Source organism: Ambystoma mexicanum, chromosome 1q (genome assembly GCF_040938575.1).
Source record: "Ambystoma mexicanum isolate Mex_15411 chromosome 1q, UKY_AmexF1_1, whole genome shotgun sequence".
Lineage (NCBI taxonomy): Eukaryota > Metazoa > Chordata > Amphibia > Caudata > Ambystomatidae > Ambystoma > Ambystoma mexicanum.
Genome location: NC_090922.1, coordinates 787,719,950 through 787,737,715, shown reverse-complemented (window position 1 = coordinate 787,737,715; position 17,766 = coordinate 787,719,950). Strand labels below are relative to the sequence as shown.

At 44.1% G+C, this 17,766-nt stretch overlaps 1 protein-coding gene across 2 annotated transcripts in view; it reads right to left on the bottom strand.

The window, feature by feature from the left end:
• Positions 1-17,766, bottom strand: part of HMCN1 (hemicentin 1) — a 1,785,366-nt gene that overhangs the window by 1,196,597 nt on the left and 571,003 nt on the right. The window lies entirely within an intron of this gene.

Sequence of the window (17,766 nt, the reverse complement as noted above, 5' to 3'; positions counted from 1 at the left end):
CAGGAACTGCGGTGGTCATTTTTGCTCTGTGCCAATCAATACCCCCTTCAGATTGCATTAACAAATTTCATTTATGCGTTAAAATTGGAGACTGGTAATCAGTTTTAGACGGCCGTTATGGCGCATTTTGTTGTTTATCCTTATTTTTGTCTTTTGTCTCCTTTTTTGTCTTTCTGTCTAAAAATGTAGGGGGTTTTGTATTGACTGGTTTTTACTACTTTGCAACCTAACTGTCTATAATGTGGAAAGTCATTTTTTCGAGAAAAAAAGTGGAAAAAAAAATGTCGCATTTTTTTTCAATACGGTTTTTTTTCGAAATGGGGGGGTTCCCCCAACCCCTCTTTTTTAAATTTTTTTTTTTGTTTTACCCATTTTTTTTTACTCCCGGACCCCAAAATAAATATATAATTTAAAAAAAGGAATTCGAAATTTTTTTTTGACAGTATTTTTTCGATATTTTTGTCATTCGACATTATTTTTTCGAAATTATGACTGACCACCCCTGCTGATCTCTGTCTGTTACTACACTGGGCACCTCGCTACCCTCTGATTTCGAGCCCAGATCCCTTGCCCACCCTGCAACGTACCCGCACTGCCACTGGTAATCCTTGCACTTGTGTCTGTATCTGCAACCCTACAGTCCACTCACCTGCACTTATTTGACACCCGGTGTCTGCGCTTAAATCCTGCACCTTCCACCCGATGGCTGCACTACCTTTTGATGTCTTGATCCCGTGTTGTACACTTTCCACTCCTCCCCTGCCCCTCGCACTTTCCCCTTCCCTCTCCCCTGCACTTACGTGTTCTCAATGTCACTGGGCCTAGTAAGAGCGCTGTTTTGTCCTCTCTTGTACCCGCTCCCTTGCCTCGTTGTGCCCTGAAACACTTGTGTATGGGCACAATATAAATAAAATATCATATCATATATCATACTTCCAAGACTTAGCTACACAACAACAACACTGCTACTTGTATCCATTGTTTCTAACAGACTTGGAGCTGATTATTGTGCGCAGCTTCTATGGTCTTAAACCCCTTTGGGGAGCTATATTCAGTTTTTCAGCAGCAGCCACATGTCCTGGAGGATGGGAGATTGGGGACAAAAACGAAGGGGCTCTATGGCAGGTGGGAAACGACATGTCTAAGCTGGCACCCCTCTTTCTCAAGAACAGTTTGACGCCCCACAACCTCATCCACAAATAGGGGAGAGAGTACAACACGGGAGGATAGCTCACGGGCAACCTGCTCGCCTTGGTAGCAAGACGACACAGAGCACCACAGGTTCGATCCTCGGGTCCTCGCTTAGAAACCTCTGGGTATTAAGCGCATTATAAATAACCTATCATATCATATCATAACATTGTCCTGGAAGGCAAATGCTTCAGGCAAACCCTCCTGCCCACTAAAGAGTGAAGCTCATCTATTTCACTTTTCAGTTACCGGAGAATGATGGCCATAAGTGACAGAGCAATGCACAAGTTAAGGAATACTTTAGCCTGTGGAGTGCACAATATATATGATCAAAATCTGTATTATCTTTGGAGAAAAAACAGTAGTTTAATGCACTAGATATGTGTGGCTTTGTAGTGTAGTGGAATTGAACAGAATCACTTCTAAGAGATGCTAATATTGGCAGCCATTTAAGTAGAGAGATTTGCCCAGAATGCCAAAGATTGGTCAAGTGTGAAATCCAGGTTAAGCCCGATCGCGGAATAAAGGGCGGTGCGTTCTGTGTAAGTGAGAACTGTTTTGCTGCTGTTGGCTCTGTTTGGACTGCTTGAGTCTTGAGGCCTTGAAGCCTGTCAGAGAACCACTAGGAGAACCAGAAGGTTGCTTTTTATAATTTGGCAACTCGTGCAACCCGCGCTGCGCTGCGGAATAACTGCCTGCCACTTTAAGGCTTGTGGTACTGAAAACACGCCCCCCGGGATTCCAGGAAGTAAAATACAGAGCACCGAGCCCTTGCGGCGTTAAGCCCGGCCGCGGAGTAAAGGGCGGTGCGTTCTGTGTAAGCGAGAACTGTTTTGCTGCTGTTGGCTCTGTTTGGACTGCTTGAGCCTTGAGCCCTTGAAGCCTGTCAGAGAACCACTGGGAGAACCAGAAGGTTGCGTTTTTATAATTTGGCAATTCGTGCAACTCGTGCTGCGCTGCGGAATAACTGCCTGCCACTTTAAGGCTTGTGGTACTGAAGACACGCCCCCGGGATTCCAGGAAGTAAAATACAGAGCACCGAGCCCTTGCGGCGTTAAGCCAGGCCGCGGAGTAAAGGGCGGTGCGTTCTGTGTAAGCGAGAACTGTTTTTCTGCTGTTGGCTCTGTTTGGACTCCTTGAGCCTTGAGCCCTTGAAGCCTGTCAGAGAACCACTAGGAGAACCAGAAGGTTGCCTTTTTATAATTTGGCAACTTGTGCAAACCGCGCTGTGCTGCGGAATAACTGCCTGCTACTTTAAGGCTCGTGGTACTGAAGACACGCCCCCCCTGGATTCCAGGAAGTAAAATACAGAGCACCGAGCCTTTGCAGCGTTAAGTCCGGACGCAGAGTAACGGACGCAGAGTAAAGGGCGGTGTTTTCTGTGTAAGCGAGAACTGTTTTGCTGCTGTTTGGCTATGAGGGGCGTTGGCAGTTGCATCTACTCTATGCTGCCTGAAACACCACTCGTGTGACAACGTGTACTCACTCGACTGGTTGTAGGCTTCGTGCTTTGTGTTGAGTCAACAAGGTAATTACTGTCCGTAAAAACAAAGGTGAAGATTGCTCTTGTTAAAGTCCAATTTTCGTTTATTGTGTATTGATAGCTTCAGTGCTACTAGCTACTTGACATTTATTGCTTGACCACGATTTTTGACGGGTTTATATATCCGGCAACCTGCCCAACAACACGCCTGTTTTTGCCTTGACTATCTTGCAGTGAATTGCCAGTGAACTGCCACAGTGCCCCTAGTTAGTCCTCTTGCCGGTTCTTTATAGCTATCTTGTGCTATTACATCGAACTCCGCACTGTCTATGCTCACTATAATCTATGACTGAACTTTATTATTGAGATTATATGCAGTGACTGCGGGCTTTTGCCTTGGAGCTGCATATTTCTTAGCCTTTACTCCTAATTTTGCATAAAGCGAGTTCAATAAAAAACATACTCCTTGCGGCTGAAGACTGTGGGATTTAGGTTCCTTTGATTCGGCTGGCTAGGTGAAAGTAATTAACTTCATTTTAATAAAGGTTATTTACTTATTTAGTTCAAGTCCAAAAGGTTGTGATAATAACACATGAACATACCCATGATTATGAAACTGCGGAGTAATCCAAATCAGGATGACCATCGAGCTCCTGAATGGGAGGAGCCCATTGCACCGAATTGTTGTTCTAATAATGGCTCGATGGGCCCCCCAGTAACGGCTATGAGGGATCCTCCATCTCATATAGGGAACCAACAAACAGCAGCACAAATTCACATGGATCCCGCCAATTCTACCCCAATCAGAACGCTTGGAGCACATGAAGAACGTATCCCCTTGGTAGAACATTGGAAAAAGGGGCTTGAATTTACTGTAACAACAACAAAAATACAGAAGAAAATTGAAGAACATTTTGGGGGAAGAATATCCAAAAATGAAGCTGCCCAATGGTAACCCATGGTGAATCTTCAATTATTCAAAGCAGTTCTGTATTAACATCATCGGACTCTAATACAAGTGCACACCTTTTGGAGAAGCTAGATCTTTCCAACACGGAAAAAGCACTGGAATCCTTAGTTCTTGATCAAGAAGATAACTTGTTAATGCCTCAAGTACTATCTGAAGACCAGAAGTTGCAAGTAGACTCTGCTCAAACTCTGTTTGGATCTACTGATCATACATTGAGTGCACTTAATTATGTACTAAACTCACTGTTAACCGTCTTTGAACTGTTGAAAGGCGAGGTCCAGTCCCAAACTGGCTCCTTGCTCGAATTGACAAAGGAGGTCACTTCTTTGGATGGAGCCATGGTTGGATGTTGCAATCTCATTAACACTAACGTCTTGCAACAAATACAAGAACTGAAAGTGGAATCAGCAAAACAGGGTATGGACCTCTCTGCGATTCAAAGATCCATGGCTCTTAAAAATAGCCTAGAGGATGCAAATAGACTTACACTACAAGAGCTTCTGATACAATTACAAATGTCCAATAGTAAAGACTTGGATTTGCCCGCCAAAGCTGTCGATGAAGAAACAAACTTACCTATGGACGACACTCCCTTATCTGAATCCATTCTAGAGGAATTTCCAAGATTGGCCAACGTGAGTGTTGACTGTCAAGATGAAGAACCCTCAAACACACACCCAACCATTGGTTCTATGACCCGAGATGAAAATCAAATTCAACAACAAACATCTCACCCACAACGGATCTCGTCGCTAGGTGGTAAGAAGGAAAAGAAGAGATAAGCCAGAAGAAAGAAGAGATTACGAGAGAAAGTTGCTGAAAAGAAATGTGGAAAAAAATCCGAGACTCGAAAAAAGATTAAGAGTAAGATTGTAGTTAGTAATCAAGATCAAGAGGCAGCTTCTAATGAAAACAAAGAGGGTGAAAGGAAAATAGTTCCCATGACATCCACAAGTTCACAAACTAGTAAAGTGATGTCTGAGCAAACTACAGGAACAATGTTACCATTTCCGAAAGTGAACCTAAAAATAGCTCCCATCTTCCTCAAAAAAGGTCCTAAAGTAAAAACCATTTCAGCTCCAGCTAGAGATGTGATAACTGAAGCTGCTAAGACCTTTCAAAAAATTGCTCCCATTTTCTTAAGAAATTGTCAAGAAAAGTTGGACTGTGCGGTAGAAATAAAACTTGGTGCCGGCAAGTTTAGAACTCTGAGCTTAAATGGGTCAGAGAAAGAAAAACATATGGACGTAAGACAAAAACAAGATGCAAATCCACTGCTCTTTGATTCAGAGAGAGGATCTATTGATCCAATTCCTCATTTCAATTCAGAGCTAGAAAAGGTTGCAGAGCCAACGAAAAACAGGAAAAAAACAAAAAATGTGGTTCCCTCCAAAAATGTTTGTACCTCTACAACTAAGCGATTCATTAGATCTTTAACAGCTTCGCAGAAGGGTGCCACACTGGTTTCAAATGCAATTTCCAGACAATATCATCTGCAAGTAGCCCGTCAAGACAGTGCTAACAGTAAAAATAAGACGAACTCGTCATTTGATGACCATTATGTGAAATTTGTTGAAGATGGACCTGCAACTGCTCTAATTAGCACATAGCACATTCCAACTATCTCGGTACAAGGAAATAAAAATCATATTGATCAAGATACTCTTTTGCATGGATCCTCGCAGCAGATCCTTGAAGTACACAGAAAGGAGATTTGGCACGCTGTTAATTCTTATATGTCAGCGCAACCAGCGCAAAAGTATCTCGCTCATTGCGAGTCAGGTAGAAAACCCCTTCCATAGGAATAAGAGACTTCTGCACTAGATAGAGCTACAAACAGTCGCCAAGCTTCTGACAGTGAAGTTGAGATTTCTAATGCTCATCCCTTGGTTCACACAATTTTTGGGCATAATTCTACCAGACTCGCCACTCAGACTTGCTCAGCTGAACTACCAAAACTGACAAGAATAGTGTCACAAGTTACCACCGAGGTCGAAGGTAAAAACCTCATTTCAGCACTGGTCCCGGAACTTCAACGGTTGATAGAAACAACCATTGCAAACTCCTTCGACAAAAAAACATCAACAGTCCCATTACCTGTCAATGATAAACTTGATCCGATACAACCGAAAAAATCTTTCAGAGGTGACCCAAAACGTCCAGCATTACATTGACTGATTATCTCATGTCGCCAACCTCCAAATGTGCAATATGATTTAAATCGTAAATCCATCCTTACCATCTTTGCGGAAATTCCAAAACTGGAAGACATTCATTCTGCTGACATTCAACTAGTGGAGTTTGAAGATGCAAACATACTCTCCTCGGTAAAACTGTGGATTAATTCTAGAGTGGTTGTTAACACGATATGGTCAGCCAAAAATCATTTGTATGATTTGGGATTTATTATTGAAGTGAACCAACTGCCGTCTAAAGTCCCAACAGTAAATTTGTCACTATCTACCATTACTCATGGGAGGGTCAATGTAAAGAGTGTTACCCAGAGCCCTGAAGAAGGCTCTGTAAGATTCTGCAATTGTCATCTGAATCAGAATTCACACTAACTAGGTCAATCTATGAAGCAAACTCGTGTCTCCCTAACTAGTTGGAATACAAGAGGGTTCCGTCATCTTCTAAATAATTTTGACCCAAGCCTTGACACTATTGATATAGCCACATTTCAAGAAACGTGGCTCACTACTATCCCAACTTGGGATAAATATAATATACATTTGAATTTAGCCCACAAATTAAATCATGAGAGACCAACATCAGGGCTTCTTATAGCTGTTAAACAAGATCTGCTATTTAAATCTGAAGATTGGTCATCTCCAAACCCTTTTTGCAGATGATAAAGCTAAAGGTAGCCAACATATCATACGCCTTGATAAACGTATATTGGAACCCCACTGGTATTTCCGACCATACATTTATGTGAGACATGAATTCCCTAATGGATCTAGTGTGTCTTGATAAGACTGTTATATATGTCATCATATCAGGAGATTTAAACCTGCATTACTTTGATCAAAACAAGCATTGTAACAGATTGACATTATGGAACCATTTCATTGAAATGCATAATTTTCAAATGTTAAATGGCTCATTTGCAGACGACATGCCCCCTCAACTGACGTGGCACAGAGGTAACACCTTGGCAATAATTGATTACATTTATGTGAATTAACCTCTTATCTCAGAAGTTTTAAAATTTCAAATAAATCCCACAACTTTGAGTGACCATAACAGCATCTCAATGTTTTGGAATGTAACCGATCTAGTAAACACTCCGGTAGTTAAAAGTACTTTAGATTTCGTAACAGTTAACCCTGGTGGTAATAGACTATATTGGAATGAAACATCTTTGAAAAGATTTAATCATTTTTACGTAACGCAATTGACTAATACGAATGCAGATCAACGGCAACAAATTCCCTATCATAATTGAATGCAATTATTTCAACATAAAACATATAAATCTAAGGTAATTGCGACACAAACCTTACATGTATTTGATAAGGAAGTGGAAGCCGCAAAAAGAACGCTTTGTTTAAAAAAACGCCAAGCCTTGAGACTTCCGTCAAATACAACACATATTATCCTTACTCAATTACGGACAAAGTTAAAGAACTGGTTAAGAACACACAAAGCAGTCTTATTTCAAAATGATAGCTCAAAAATGTTGACTGTGTTAGCAGGAAAGAATACATCACAAATTTGGTCAGTTATTAATCAAACAACTGCAGGCCATCAAATTACCTATCAATTTAATAATGTGTGAGAACAGGCATGGGTGAAACACGTTTCAAATGTATATCTGCCATGTTCGAGTTCAAGCACACAAAGATCGCTACAACTAACAAACATTTTCTCTAACATTCGACAAAGAAGATATTTTATTCTTCATAAACAAGGCAAGCCCATCACGAGCTCCAGGTCCTGATGGACTTTCGAATTTTATGTTAAAACAACATCCAGAAATTTGGTCTGAAATATTATACAACATCTTTTCAAATATCATTCAGACGCAATTAATACCTGACTCATGGAAACACTCAATCATTCTTCCAATTTACAAAAGAGGCAATAGATCTGACCCAGCATGCTACAGACCCATCGCCCTGTTGGATGCCCCGGGGAAAATTTTCAATCGTATTGTACTCAGAGATTTGAACAATTGGACTTCGAGTTTAATGAGAAGGGACCCCTTTCAAGCTGGTTTTGTGTCTGGGTTAGGGATAGCACCAAACATCATGACATTGAACATGTTAAAATCTCAGTGTGTAGCCCGGAGTCAACCGTTATACCTGGCATTTATTGACTTCCGGGTTGCATTTCATTCAATTGATCGTAATTTACTTTATCAGAAATTAAATTGTTTTGCTTGTCCTTCCTCTCTTATTTCCATCATAAAACAGCTTCATACCAACACTTCAATACAAGTCCGGCTTACAATGGAAGGGTTACTCTCCAAACTGATTCTTACTGGGTGAGGACTTAAGCAGGGTTGCATCCTGGCTTCATTTCTGTTTAACTTTTTTATCCTTGATCTTGGAGAATCTTTTGCAGATATCACTAGTGATGCACCAAAACTGGGTCATCAACGTATACTTTGGATGTTGTATGCGGACGACTTGGTCCTTTTGTCACAGACCCCAAGTGGGTTACAAAACTTATTGGACAAGTTATCCGCATACTCACTAGCAAATAACCTTATCATCAACTTAGAGAAAACACAAGTTGTTGTTTGCCAAAGACCAAAAACGCTTCCCACGGGAAAAAATATAAATGGCACCTACACAATGTTTCATTAATGAATGTCGAAACTTACAAATATCTAGGCGTGACCATTTATAATAATGGTACCACAAGTGAAAATGCCTATACTACTTCATTGAATTTAAAACTAGAAACATTGAAATCTCAGGCTAACATACTAGTGTATAAGTATGGTAAGTTTTCATACAGTCACAACATGGCGTTTTATCAAGCAAAAGTGTTGCCGATTTTACTGTATGGAGTCGATACCAAACTACCAATGAAGAGTAATATATGGGACTTATGTGAAGCTCAATTTTGGAAGTCCGTTTTAAAACTTCCAAAATGTACCCCACTTCCCATGATTCGCTTTGAAATGGGTTTGGTTTTGCTGTTTTCACACCTATTGTGGAAGATGTGCACTTTATTTAGAAAATGTTTATTGGGATTGACAAAGAACAACATCTTAAGCACAGTTGCGCATCATCTTGTGGGTTCATCAAATTCCTTTGTATCTAAATGGCGAACTTGTGTATTGAATGCTCTGGCCGACACATCTATATCTCTCGAAACACTGCTAACAAACCCTGATCGAGCTAAATTAAAGTTATTCCATTATGACTGGATATGCAACACCGCCAAATGTTGCACTTACAAAGATTTTAATGAACAGTGGTTTGGGCCAAAAAGACTATGAACAATGGCAGATTATCTGGTTAAATTCCCCTCGCCGGACATTAGACATCAATATCTACGGTTTAGGTTTAATCTTCTACCGACAATGGAAATAATGGTGAGGAGAGGCATTGCACCAAAAGAATCAAATCACTGTCAATTTTGTCAAAACATGAACTCTTGTGAAACTTTACAGCATTTGATAGTGAGCTGTACAGCCTTAACTTCATTAAGGAAAATCTATTTCACTGATTTACTATGTGTCTATACCCCAATGGACGAAAACTAAATATGGATCAAATTATTCAGAAGTACGAAATTAGCAATTAGAGTTGCAATAACACAATACCTAAGTGCTATTTTACCAAATGTTCACAATGAAACTGACTGATTATTTATTTAGCAAACTAATAGCTTAGGCCCATGGATTTTAGATTTTGGAGCAATCATATTTCTTTTCTTGCATTTTTAATTGCATAATAATGTGATCAAATATGTGTTTTATGAATTAACTGTGAAAAAAATGTGCTTTACATGAAATTGGAAAAATTCATACACTGTAAATGTTTATATATCACTGTATTTGAAAAGTTGATTTTATCAGCCACACCAAATTAAAAAAAAAAAAAACTAAAAAAAAAGAAATCTAGGTTTTCTCTGTTTGCACTGTGTGCAATTTTGCAGGTTTCAGACTGCCCATGCCCCCATTGCATTTTTCATTTTGGACCAACATGCTATTGCCGACAAGAGATAAACAAAGTACTCTGTGCAAGTAGAAGAGTACATGCAGTTCTTTTAACTTTCATTTACTCTAGATGTAACTGAGGATAACATGATGCCTGACTCAGCTCCAGTTGTTGGGCTCTTCTTTCACAAAGGCACTGGAGCCGATCCTTAGCCGGGCACAAGGCTCGATCCAGGCTCGAGCCAGCTCGGGATCTCCCACCTGTACTGCACAACCTATCACCTCAATAATCTTCTTCAAATGACCACTGCCTCTCACACCTTCTCCTCGCCTCTGGGCACCACCCTCTCTCACCTTTACTATCTTTGGCCACCACTTCACCCATCTCTATTACCAGCAGTCCCAGTTCTCCTGGCTCCACAGTTCGGTCTCTGGGTATTTCCTTCTGCTCGCAGGCTCCAGTGTGGCACAGCCGGCTGGACCTCTCTTGAAGCATCCTGGACTCTGATCCCACTCCAGATCTTCCTGGTCTCCTCTCCAGCCTGCTCCAAAACGGCTATTATCGTCTGTCTTCTGTCCCATCTCCTACTCCAACTGCTTCCACCCGCAGGGTGAGTTTTGGGTTCTGCTAGGACTTTAGCCCTGCCACCAGGGTTCTGTATGGTGAAATGGGACACCGGTGTGCCGGCTGGGATGGCGATTGGTGGTCGGGCGCGCCCCCCTGGGATGACTTACAGCCGTGATGTGGAACTCCAGATTGGCTTGTCCCTCCACTGAGCACTCCTCTCACTGCCCTCCATATACTGACCCTGCCTTGCACCCTCTGTCTGAGTTCAGGGAACCCATGTGGGCAGGCTTGGTTTAGGGAATTTGGAAGTCATAGTTCTCTGAACATTGGTGGGTCGCTAGTGTCTGTTGGACTGCAGCTTCATGAACCCCACTCAAAGGGTTCATAGGTTCCCAACTCCCTCCTTCTTCTTTAGGTTGCTGGTATAGATACTGGATGGTAGGTGCTAACTGCAGATGCTTCCAGTTCTGAGGGGATACTTATGGCTGGTAGTCACTCACATTAGGCTCCTCTCTCTGGTTGACAACTTCGGTCCCTGCCACTGGGTGGAACTCACCCCGTCTATCTGTTCCCAACTTTATGAGTGTGTGTGTATGTGAAGGCCTTCTGTGGAAGCTGGTTAACTGCCCCTGCAATTTCCTGGCCTTGCACAGGTCCCCCTCTTTCTTTGGCTATGTTTTGGAGCAGCGCCTGCAATCACAGAAGGTGTGCAGAACATGTAGGTGCTGCTGGCTCTGCGGGACTAGTGTTCCTCGATTTCTGTGAAGGGGTAGAATCAGCTTCAGTGTCTACAGAGTAGCCAGCTTTAGTGAAAGGGAAAGCCATGTGCTTGGGGGTTGAGGAAGCCTGATTTCCCTGACACCCATTTGGTGCCTGCTTAAAGGGGAAGGGGCTCTGTGTCACTGATCGATCTCTCCTGGGTCGTGTCCAGGATCGTTGAGTGGAGAGAAAGGCTCTATCCCTTTGAGTCGCCATGCCTCCACATGGACTACACAGGTACTAATGGCGCTACAAGGATGGCAAAACCCAAGAGGAAATACCCTGCAGGGAAATAACCTCTGATGCAGCAGGTCAGACTATCTGAGGTACTGGAGACAGAAGGAGGTCAAATCTGTGTGGTTGTGGATGAAGCGAGATGATTGAAGTTGGAAGACAAGCAGTGTGTAGATTGACAGGTCAGGTAGCAGACTGAAGAGAAGAATAGGAAAATCTGGGAAGATAAGGATAGTCCAGGCAAGTGCTGAAGGACAGCTGAGAACCAGGTAGAACCAGGTAGTGGAACTCTGCAAGAGAGTGGTCATAGGAAGAGCAACGGGACAGGAAACAAACTACTAATAAGGACTCACCAGATATAGTTGTGACATATCCTCTTCTGCTTCATTCTCTGTAATAAGCAGACTGGATATGTTCCTGGCCACCAGTAAATGGAAGGGCATCATCTTACTTGTGGAAGCTCAGCAGCTTGTGGAGACACTATCTTGGGTGAGGATTTCTGCATCTCATCACCAACGCTGCTAATGGAACTAAGTCCACAGGTGGTCATCGATGACTGATCCATGACATAGTGGCCATAAGAGGGAATGTGTCCCTAGTCAGTGACTGTCCTCTGCCCTGAGATGGGCACCAAGTGAGGGTGACCCAGGGATTCTTCTCATCATCCGCTGTTTTGGGGATGCATCCACTTCCTTGGTCACCCTGATGAAGTTCATCAGAGCGAAGTAGACACAGTCACACAACCCATCTACAATTCTTTATATTCTTTGGTGAATAATCCATTCCTGGAGTCCTTTTTTAAACCAAGCCAAGGCATCCATGGTCAATATCTTCTTACTGAGGGGATCTTGAGACTAGATAGGCAGAAAACACACTCTCTGGATCCCAGCTAATGTTCCTTGTCCTTGAACATTCCCCAAATATTCCTCAGAAGATACACAAATTGCACATCCCTTGCTACTGTTCTGTGGCTCACAGCCCCTCCCAGAAGCATCAGCTTTCCAAGTGTGTCAAGGGCGAGACTCATATCATTTGTCCACTCTGTTGCTGCATCTCGTGGAGATTGATGCTGTGCAAAGAGGCTTCTCCCTAATTAATGGGTCCCATTCCTTCACACCAATGGCCGGCATCAAGATTGGCAACTGCAACATACTAGTTCCTTTACTTTGGGGTAGGAGAGATCTCATCCCTCTATTGCAGTATCAGGTTTGTTTCTGCAACCACAGGCCCGCTGCACCATTCATCGAGACGGCTGTCGTACATACCTTGAAGCCTCTCACCTTCAATGAGTTTCCATCATTTCTACCCTTAGTCTGGTGGTACCGTTGTGCACATGTGCCAATGGAAACAGGGACACAGATTACTGGGGAAAAGTCAACGGAAAGTTTGGCCTCCTCCACCATGCCAACTAAGGACTGCATAAAAACAGTAGTATGTGTAGTGGGTAAAAGCAGATCATCACATGTAGAGGGAATGAGAGGTCATGTGACCTTCTCTGCCAACATGGGGTGCATTCAGAAACAAGATAAGCCATGTTTTAAGCAAGATACAATTGTATGACCATTCCAATATAAGATAGTTAATTATTTTCAATGAACAACACATTAATACACATTTCATACCCATACACCAATACTGCCATGCATAGGATTCTGTCCCAATGGCGCACACTCTTTTCTGAGTGTTGGCCCCATGCACAGTACTTCCTTGGAAACAAAGAAAAGAGCAGGACTCTTTCCTGTCCTGGAGGAGAATTGTCCTATAGAATATGAAAACAAAACTTAAACTGCATGTTGCTCTCCTATCTTTCTGATTGCACAGAACTGTAAAGGGCCACACAGTAGAGGCCAAGATGTGTACCTAATAACACAGTCCATGGGTTATTCCACTTGAGTCCAGAATTAATTTCAAATGCATGTTTCACTTGTTTGTGGAGCTTGAAATCTCCTGGAGCGATGACGTTGTTGACTTTGGTTGAGGGAGCATGAAAGCTCATTTGCTGTTTGCATTCCTCAAGCCAGGCAGTGAGTCGAGTGCTGAGAGTGAGCGGGGACATGGAAGCACTGTGAATTCTGCCAAAGGTAATAGCAACAGCTCTTTCTGGAATAAAAGCTAAGAGTAATAACTGGTGCACTTACACAAACACACACTTGAACAAAGACACTGCCAGAAGAGAACTAGGAATGGAGTGAAGGAAGAAAAAGCAGAAAAGAGGATTAGTAAAGAAAGCTGGAAAAATAACTCTGGAACTAGAAGAAAAATATGAGTCGAAGGTAAAAACAGAGGTAGAAAAGACCCAGGAAAAAACATAGAACCTACGACGATGATTACAAATAAATGCAAAAGAGCAGCAAAAGTGGAAGAGGCTTAGAACACAGACAACAAGGCCGTGCAGTTAAAAAGGGAACAAATAACGATGCAGAGAGTGTTAGAGTGCACAAGAAAAGAGAAAGCAAAATGGAGAATGAAGAAAGTCTCCTTATGGGCTGAGAAAAAGGAGGATGGAGGAGAGGTGATTGGTGGGCGGATCTGCTGAAGTTAGAGAAGAGGGCGATGATGAAGTGGAGTTTGTGGCAGCCTGATTGGTTGGGGTTGCATAGCTGGAGGCAGTTGTCTTATTAAGTGATTCAGCTAAGCACCACTTAGGAGGTGTTGTAGATTAAGGATTGGAGGGAGGTTAGCCTGTGCAGATCGAGAGGATCGGTTGACCAAGGGATTCTTAAGGAGTGGGCGACTATCACATTCCTGAATTCTGAGGGCTAGTGGAGTACAGACTAGGCAAACAGTTTTAAAGGAATGTTTTGGGGCACAGGATTCAGAGTGGCCCCAAGAGGGATTTATTAAGGAGAGAATCGGGGCCATATCTGAGGATGGGGTCTGTAGAATATTGGAAAGGGATGAAGCCGAGAATTGTGCGAAGGGAGGATAGGATTCGCAATCTTCACTTTTGGTGTAGCGGTGACAGTGTCAAGACAGGCCTAGGAGGCTATTAGATAATACTAAGTATTTAGCACAGGGGGTAAGCAGTGGTCGAAGTGTACGAATGATCAGCTAACTATCGCCCAATCTCCATCACTCCCTTCCTGGGCAAAAACTCCTAGAAAAGCTGGCCACCTCCCAGCTCAATCTCCACACTGAATCTGTTGGTTGCCTTCATGACCATCAGTCTGGCTTCAGAGCTGCCAGAAGCACAGAAACTCATCTTCCTTGATCCCTCATCCTCCTTTGACATGGTCAACCATGCCATCTTGTTCCAATGTCTCTGTGATAACCTGGGTATCACTGGTCAGGCCCTGGCTTGGCTGACATCTTTCCTCTCTGACCGACCCTCCCAGGTCCAACTTGGGTCTTCCTCTGCGCTATCTTTTTCTTTACCTGTGGTGTCCCCCAGGGGTCTAACCTCTCTTCCTGGCTGTTCAACCAATACCTGGCACTTCTTGCCCACCGCATTGCCGCTCTATGCCCCAACTTTCAGTGCTATGCAGATGACACTGAGTCCATTTTCAGGCTACCCTCTTCCACCTCCTCTCTGTCTCTCATCACTGACTGTCTGCTATCCAGGAGTGGTGTGCGGCTAATGACCTCTGCCCTAATGCCAGTAAGACTGAGATTCTCCTCATCGGCACACCCACTCCCTCCTTTCCTGTCTCTCTCTGGCCAGCCTCTCTTGGCCCTCTTCCTGCTCCCACTTGCGAGGCTACAAACCTCGGGGTCATCTTCGACTCCACACTCTCCTTCTCTCCTCACATCTCTAACATCTCTAAGAAGTCACACTACCAGCTGCACCTCCTCAGAGGTATCCTTTCTTTCCTCTCCACCCCCAGAAGCTCACTGTCTCCAGAGCTCTGGTTCTCTCTAGGCTGGACTATTGCAACAGCCTCTTTCTAAATCTGCCCGCCTCTACTCTCCGCCCTCTGCAACTCATCAAGAACAGGACTGCGAGACTTGTCCTTGGCCTCGAGCCCAGAGATCGTATCTCTCCAGGACTGAAATCTCTGTACTGGCTCCTAGTGGCTGCAAGGGTTAAGTTCAAAACCCTCAGCATTGTACACAAGGCCTTCTGAGGCCTGGGGCCTCAATACCTTCAACTAACTCTTCCGAAATATCTTCCTTCTCGAGCCCTGCGCTCATCCGCCTCCAACTCCCTCAGGGTCAGTTGCTTCTCCAAGCAACGAGTTGGTGGTAGATCTCTTTCCTTGGCTGGGGCCTCCCTCTGGGGCTGTCTACCTGCCTCTGTGAAACTTTTTTTTTTTTTTTTAAATATTTTTATTTTATTTTAAATGAAAACAGTACAAAACAAACTTGTGGCATTATGTACAATAGGACAATTGACACTTAGGAAAACACAACACTGCACTCCCCCCCTCCCCCCCAAGAGCTTATCGACAGGGTAGTTCTGTATCGACCTGGAGTGGCCGGGTGTCTTCCTCCTCCGAGGCAGTAGGTTCCCTTTGCACCCCAAACAGACCAGTAACTAACAACCTCCAGGCTACTAGGTTGCCCACATCCTCCTCCCCGCATTTACTGCATGCCTCTTGCCAGACCATGGTTTCAGCTTCCGCCCATTTTTGCAGAACCCTCCACCACATCTCTATCCTGGGTTTGTAGCATTGCTTCCAGTTCATGGCTATCCTCCTCTTAGCGAGTATATACGCTAGGTCTCTCAGTTTCCCCAGATGTCTGGTGTTCTTCGGTCTGGGGAACCCCCCTAGGAGGCAAGCCCATTCCGTGTCAATGCTTATCGGGACCCCTTTGTCTGCTAACTTCTGTGACACTTCTCCCCAGAAGACTTCGATTACTGGGCAGGACCAGAACATATGCGTCATGTCCGCGTCCTCCTCGTTACATTTCGGACATGCTTGTCTGCCTGTGTTCGCAAACTTAGCTATCCTTTTGGGGGTCATGTACGCTCTGTGCGTGATATATAGTTGGATTTGCTGTAATCTAGCATTTCTGGACACTTTTTTATGATATCCCATAGCCCGTTCCCACATCCCATCAGTCATCTGAGTCCCCACCTCCGTTTCCCATTCTAGTCTCAAATCCATCAGGTCCTTTCCCACCCGGGACATCACCACCTCATACAATCTGGAAATCTCGTGTCCGCCCTCTGATATATCATATATCGTGTCAATCAGGGCGTCCGGATCCTCGGCTAACACCGTCTCAGGCCAAGATTTTCGGATAATCCGTACCAACCTGAGGTATGTAACGTATTGGCCCCCATGTAACCCAGTCTCCTCTTCTAGGTCTGCGAAATCCTTGATGGCCCCATCCTGCCATATATCTCCTAACGTGGACAACCCAACCGATTCCCAGTATATTCTGATCATTTTCCTAAGTTGGCTATCCCCCGCAGTCAAGGCGACCAGTGGCACTTGCGGCGAACACGGGTCCAGGCTTTCCAGTAGCCGACATGCTCTACGCCACATTCTCCACCCAAGTAACAGCATGCCAGGGCGAAGATTTAAGTCCTGTCTAGGGACCCAGATGATCTCCTTCAAATAAAACGGGGTGCAATCTGTCCCAACCAACCTAGACTCGGGAGATTCCTCATCAGAGAGCCACTGTGTAACATATTGCAATTGGCTCGCTACATAATAGGCCTCAAAATGTGGTAATTTGATCCCTCCTTTATCGTAAAAGTTTTGCAGCTTCCACAGTGCCACTCGGTTGCGAGTGCCGTGCCATAGGAAGTCCCTGCACATACTGTCGAGTTTGGTAAAGAACTTCCTAGGTATTAAGTATGGTATGTTGTTGAAGAAATGCAACAGTCTAGGCAGGACAACCATTTTAAGCAACGCCCCCCGCCCTATCATCGCCAGCGGCAGCTTCTCCCAAAATCGCATGGACGCACGGATTTTATCCACAGCAACTGCAGTATTGTGCAGATGTTCGTTTACCACAGTATGATATATGTCTATTCCGAGGTATCGGAAGGACTCGGTTGCCCAAGGCACGGGTAATACCGGTAAGCGTTCCGTGGGGACCCTCGAATAATACCCTAGGGGGAACATGCTCGACTTGCCGGGATTAACCGCTATGCCGGACAATTCGGCATACTTCTGCATGACCTCCAAAACATACTGGAGGTTCTCCTCCGGATATTTTAGGTACAGCAGCAAGTCATCGGCATATAGGGATATCAAGTGGCTCTCTCCTCCCACCTCGATGCCCACCAGGTCATATTGCTGTCTAAGATATACCGCTAAGGGTTCCAGGGCCAATATGTATAACATCGGGGACCAAGGACATCCCTGCCTAGTACCCCTACCTAGGCGCCACTTATCGGATATCACCGATCCCGTGCGCACCCTAGCCGTTGGCTGGCTATACAGCAGCCTCGCCCATCTAATATAGCCTGGCCCGAACCCGTATTCCCCCAGGACCGCGAACAGCCACGGCCACCTCACCGAATCAAATGCCTTGACTGCGTCTAAGGA